The following is a 6,509-nucleotide window of genomic DNA, read 5'->3' on the forward strand; positions in this document are numbered from 1 at the left end:
CGCTCGCTTCTTCTTCTTCTGGCTCTCGAACTGCTTCTTTTCTAGGTCTCCCTACCGCTCTTTTCACTATGGTGGCCATTTTCTCTCGGTCCCCACAGACGGCGCCAAAATGTGTTGACAAATTTTCCCTCTTTTCTAATTCAATGTCTCTCTTCTAATACCCTCTTTTTTTTTTCCCTTTCCTCTTCCTTTCTTCCTCTTTTTTATACTTCACTCCCCCCTCTCTCAACTGCCTCCTCTCCTCGTTCATCTCTCTTCTATCTAGTGGCCTCGGTCCCTCCACCTGTCAAGGCAGTTCCGAGCAGTTGGAATCCTATATCTTCTCACCTGCCTCTTCCCCTTCGTTGATCACTCCTTGATCCTACGTCCTCTGTCCTTCCAACTGTCGCGGTAGTTCCTAGCAGTTCCCAGCGGTTGGCATTCCGCGGACATGATCACCAGCATCACGTCTCCTCCAACTTAACTTACTTAGAGCCCACTTATCACCTATAACCTTCTATGTCATGAATATGGCCTCCACAGATACTGTACAGAGTAGAGGAGAAATGACACTGTTCACGGAATCATCCTCCTTAAAGTAGGTAGATAATACCCCACTTCATGAATTATACGTAAGACGTTGGGGTTCTAACCCTGAACAACTTAAATCAACGGTTAATGTAATGTAGCCGCTTTTGCAAATAATCCTCTTACAGTCTCCTCTGTACTAGACATTCGTATGATTTATCTGATCGTTCACCTCTAATGTGACACGTTCTCTAATCAGTACTGCGTGAAGACTACAGCCACTTGTTTAGGTACATACAAATTACAGCTCATGGTGGCCCTTCGTGGAATGATGGGGTTGGATAGGATAGTTTTCCAAGCTTTCAAAGACATCATAGTCCAACACTTATTAAAGCAGTATATTTGGCCAGAGATATTTATTTAAACCTACGTGGCAACAGAGTTTGACGTTACCAACCAACATGGTGAAATATCTTGTGAAATATCTAGATCCAAAGACACCCTTCAGTGCCTAACACGTGTTACCTTCTTACTCCCGTCTAATATTCGTGGCTCACATCTCTTCCTTAGTTTCTTCCCATTTTAAGAAAATCCTCACTAACACTCATATTTCCTTTATAAGTAACACTTCTTCTCTAACAAAACTCATTCAACACTTAAAAAAAAAAAAAAAAAACGCTTCAAAAACTATAGAAATTATGGATTCTAAGTCTGATTCAACTTCAACTACATCATCTTCAACTGCAACTGAACTTTATAACTTGCATACCATCGATTACATTCCAGCAGTTATAAGTCATAAGAGAAGCACAGGACGAAAGAAGTTCAAAGAAACCCGACACCCGATTTACAGAGGTGTGAGACATAGAAATGGATGTAAATGGGTGTGTGAAATTCGCGAGCTGAACAAGAAGTCAAGAATATGGCTTGGAACACATACTACACCAGAAATGGCAGCTAGAGCTTATGATGTTGCGGCATTGGCACTTCGAGGGAAGTTTGCGCCACTCAATTTCCCGGATTCAGCTTGGCTTCTACCCCGGCCCAAATCATCTTCAGCCGAAGATGTCAAATCCGCAGCTTTTCAAGCTGCTCGAGCATATCGACCAACTAAGGTGGCGTCAGCATCATCCGCTTCACTGACGTCATCCATTTCTAGTACTGCTTATGTCAAGTTGCAACGTGTCCAAGTTTTAGATAAACTTTTAGTAACTTCTAGAATGTTTTGGGACGAGGAGGCAATGATGGATATGCCAAGTTTACTTGACAGCATGGCAGAAGGATTGCTCCTTCCACCGCCACGTATGCACGAAAAATTTGATTGGGTTGACGTCGATCTCTCTCTGTGGAGTGATTAGGTGACTATCCTAGTCTACATGTGAATATATAATTTTATTTCGGCAACATGTGCATATCAGATTTTGGGTCATTTATGTGATAGAAAATTTTGATGTGATAAAATCTTTCAGTTCATTTTTGTTCTTTCCCAATTTTGGTTTATTTCTCAAATGGATTATTATACAATTTATGACTTTTTCACTTGATCTTACCAATTCAAATGGAAATATATCATCCATGGGTCGGTTTGTCATGCAAACATCATATCAGGTCGGCAGCCAAAAAACTAACTTTAAGTAGCTAGATTTGATATTTTTTAACTATGTTTTTTGGAAGACAATTTAGGGCGGTTTGGAAACCATTATAACTAGAATTATTTATGTTTTTAAAATCAATTTTAATATAAATGATTTTGACATAAGGAAAGAAATGATACCAAACAAGCAACTGCAAATCAAATTTTTATTTAATTACTACAACAAATATGGAAATAGAAAATTACAAAAAACGAGAAAGATGAAAATAAGGCAATTCGTTTTAAGAGAAAAAGTCCACAATTTATTTTCTTATTCTTTAAGTTAGTTTTTTTTTTTGTCTATGTTTTAATGGATTATTTCATTTTGAGAATGAGATAAACTGAGATAATGGCTTCTATTTTTTTTTACCAAACAAGTTTTTTTATACATAAAATCAATTATGATAGTCATAATAGATCATTAATCAGATAATGGGTTATCATAATGGTTGTCGAACGTTTAAACAAAGAGAATGATCAAAGATGAGCACCTTAAAATTACAGCGATAACATTGTTGAAAGTTTCAAACCACTAGCTAGTTTTTAGTTGTTACCAAGGGTAAAAGCATTAGACTTGTAATTAGTTTAGGGGTGCTATACGGGTTTGGGGTAGGGGTGGAATTTGGGTCGGATTAGTCCAAGCCTGATGGGCTAAAACCCAATTTTTGTTGGTCCTGGGCTAATATTTCAGATCCGTGGTCCGAGCTTTGTCTTGTAAAATCAAAACCCGACTCAGTTTTAGGTTGGGCTCGGGTTAGAATATCAAATAACCGAAAAACTCAAGCCCATCTATATATATGTACGTATATATTTCATTCTTTCTATTCGGTTATATTGTTTCCTTATAAGTTTTATTCTTGTAAAAAAATAAGGTTGAGAATATCAATTTTAAATAGAATAATTGAATCAATTAGGTTAGTTTCCCTTTCAAATAATCAAATCCCTTTGATTTAGTTAGAATATTGAATTTCGGTATTATTTACCTCTTAATTTATTTATTTAACAATGAAAAGGCATTGAGTTCTTTATTGTTTCACATTGAAGCCCAATAAACTTGACCAGCCCTACCAACTTGAGTTGGGTTTGGGCTGAAAATTTAAGAACCGACTAGGGCTTGGTCCTGGGCTCGGGTTAAAGCATTTGAAACTCGGGTTGGACTCAGGTTAGGCTTCAACCGACCCAACCACCACACCCCGAGTTCCACCCCTAGTTTAGGGGTGTAAAACGGGACAAGTCATAAAGCCCATATGATTTGAGGGCCAGTACTAGAATTGTAGAGGCATTGCCCTCACCTTAACCCCCTTTAGAAAATTGAGGGCTGGGTTTTAGGGTTGGGTTGTATAACTTGTCAACTCTTGAATAGAAATTATTGATAAGCTCCCAAACTATAGCTTAAACCCCTTAAGAACACTTCATTTAGGTCAATTGTGCTTATAATAATATGAATGAATCACCATTTACTCCATTTTGTATGTTTCAGGGTTTTGAATTGAGTATGTGTGAAAATAAGTCAAATTTGCATAGAAATGAAGCTAAGTTGATTTCTAAGAGAATTCCATGGACTTGAGCCAAGATTCAAGAGAAAAAAACATAAGTCAAACATAAGTCAACCCAGATAGGGCTTAAAAGTCAACAGAAATTCAAATAGATATAACGTTTAACTCGAACCTCATATTAAGGCCCATTATATGTCAAAACGATCGGCTCGAGAAGATATTTCCACTGATATAAAGCTCGTTTGCACATGACTAATACAAATAGACAATAATGGTGCTACAATAAAAGACATGCTCTTTTAACACATTTTGGGCTTGTATGTAATGTAATGGACTCAAGTGAAATTTTTGGCCCATTAACTAACCCACACATGTAAACCCTAGCTACTTGAAACATATAAAAGTAGGGTAATCTTCAAACCCTAACATACCTTATTTTCATTAGTTCATTTGCTAGCCTCTACTTTTAGCCTCCATTAATACAAACTTCTTTAGCTTTTATCTTATCTAGTTTTCATGTTTTTAATTCTTAGTGTAAGAGTATAGTAGTTCCAGTAACAATTAGCTAACTCCTCCTTTTGGGGAGGGTTTAATGAAAGCCAATTGGAAGATAAAACTCCATTTTAATGGAAGTAGCTCTTGTGTAAGTTTTTCACAAGTTCCTTCTCTATGTTAAGCTCCAAAATAGCTAATGTATAGAAAGAACTAAGGATTAAAATGATCATTTAGAGATAAAGATATCTCATTTTTCATTTATACTAGTTTAGTCTAATATAGAGATAGAAAGTTTCTTCTAAGGATCAAAAGTTCAAAAGTTACACATTTACTTTGGTTTGTCTATAAATCAAAGTAAAAGTGAAGACTTACAAGTGTTAAGTTACATCCTTTTAAATAGAGAATTCAACTCTAATGGTGAAATTGAATATTTCCTATCTCTCTCCCTCTTAAAGTTTCAATCGTTTTACATGTTTGTGTTTTAAAATCTCAAAAATCAAATAACCCAAAATTTCTCTCGATCTCTTCCCCCAATTCTCTTATTCTTGTTTAAAATATTTGCAACTTGTTTTGAAGTAAAAAACACCCAACCCCACTAAAATCTATGAATCAATTATATAGATCGAATTTCGCCCTATTTTCTTTTTCACTTAAGGAAATAACTCTAAAAGGCTATTCTTTCATTTAATTTCCTGTATCTACAAATCCACCATTACAAATAAACATGAGATGTAACCAAGCATATGCGTCCAATATACAAAAAATATAAACTCCACAACCTATTTGGACTTTTCATTCTTGTGTGCTGCAAAAACTCAAGGCTGAATAAAAGAAGTGGGGTTACTTAATAATAATAATAATAATAATAATAATAATAACAAGTAAAAGTTAAAACCCTAAGAGTATTACATGTATTTTTGTTAAGAAAAATTAAACATCACTATGGGCTATAATGAGGTGGGCTTTAGAGGGTCGAGTTGAGGGCTGCCCTCATGCTTCAAAATCTAGGCCCTTACTCTTCGCTCAAAACACGAGGGTCGGGCCGACCCTCAAATTGCATGATGACTTAAATTTGATAGGCTATTTTAGCCCATGGGCCTGGGCGGCTGGGTTACGCTGGGCTTGAAGGCTTTTTAGCACCCTATATGGACAGCTAAAGGCCATATAACACCCCAAATACAAAATAACCGTTCCAATGGGGCTACTAGATGGGTTCTAAATTTGGCTGGTGTGATAAACTTAGCTAAATTTGTGGCCCTGTCTAGTAACTGCCAAAATAAGTTAACGGAGACGAACATCACATTTTTGTCATCAGTGCATTAAATTGTAACGGATGGCGGAATGAAATTGTGTCATTTGAACCATAAATTTTACATTTAAGAGTGTATACTAATGAACAGGTGGTAGAAATTGTCACGTCCGACCATTTTGTTTTATCACTTCGGAATAAATCTTGCATTGGAATGACTTGCGACACCAGGGGTGACATAAGTCCTAAATGGTGCCTCCCAGGCAAACCTAACCCCCTATTAGTTCTAGGATCGCGAGTGACATTCCCTTCATCACCTAATCCCATGTCATCATGCTTTCTTCTAGCTTGACAAAACAATTGTTTGAAAGTTGAACCCAATTTCTTTTTCATCTAGTGTGGAACTTTCAAGTGGAATAAGGAAGAAAGTTGTAAGTTGTAACGTCCAAAAACCAAAATAAGCATTTACAGATGAATTCATTAAATAAAAATAATAACAAATTAGTAAGAATTATATAAATTAACTTATAAGACTCCCTTTAAAACTAAAAATTAACGAATCAAGAGTGTTTCTTTTGTAAGCTCTTTCCCAGATTGCAGTTGTTACAATACTAAAAGTGCGTGTTGATTTCCTTAGCAAGTAATACACCTTGACATTCTACATGATAGGAGGACTCTTGTTCGTCACTGTCATTATACTCCAACACCCAATATTTGATACTCGGCCAATATATAATAACAAGAAATTGGTCCTAAACGCTTGACATTTTTACATGATGGGGAGGTGAAAATCACTCTTAGAACCAATATTTTTTTTTTAATCAAGAACTTGGTCAAAAATAATGTTCAAGTGAAAATCACTCTTAAAATTTTTTTAACTTCAAAAATAATGTTCAAGTGAAAATAACTCGGAAAACCAATTTTCGAGTGAAAATAACCCGTAAGGACAAATAGTCCGGATTTGAAATAAATATTTTCCAATTTTACCATTTCTGTCGTTTTGGTATGAACAATGATTGATTCATAGCTCATGTTGAGGTATAAACAATGATTGTTCATACCCCAAATATGTATTAACAATGATTGTCCATACTCTAATATGTGTTCTTACTAATCATACATTATGTTG

At 35.7% G+C, this 6,509-nt stretch overlaps 1 pseudogene across 1 annotated transcript; it reads left to right on the top strand.

Moving 5' to 3' along the window:
* The first annotated feature begins 1,076 nt into the window (after nt 1-1,076).
* Nucleotides 1,077-1,989, top strand: LOC147482754 (dehydration-responsive element-binding protein 1A pseudogene; annotated as a pseudogene). Its single transcript, XR_015205789.1, has one exon. The product of XR_015205789.1 is annotated as a dehydration-responsive element-binding protein 1A pseudogene (transcript).
* Nucleotides 1,990-6,509: the final 4,520 nt, after the last annotated feature.

This window comes from Coptis chinensis, chromosome 8 (assembly GCF_015680905.1).
Source record: "Coptis chinensis isolate HL-2020 chromosome 8, ASM1568090v1, whole genome shotgun sequence".
NCBI classification, from domain to species: Eukaryota; Viridiplantae; Streptophyta; class Magnoliopsida; order Ranunculales; family Ranunculaceae; genus Coptis; species Coptis chinensis.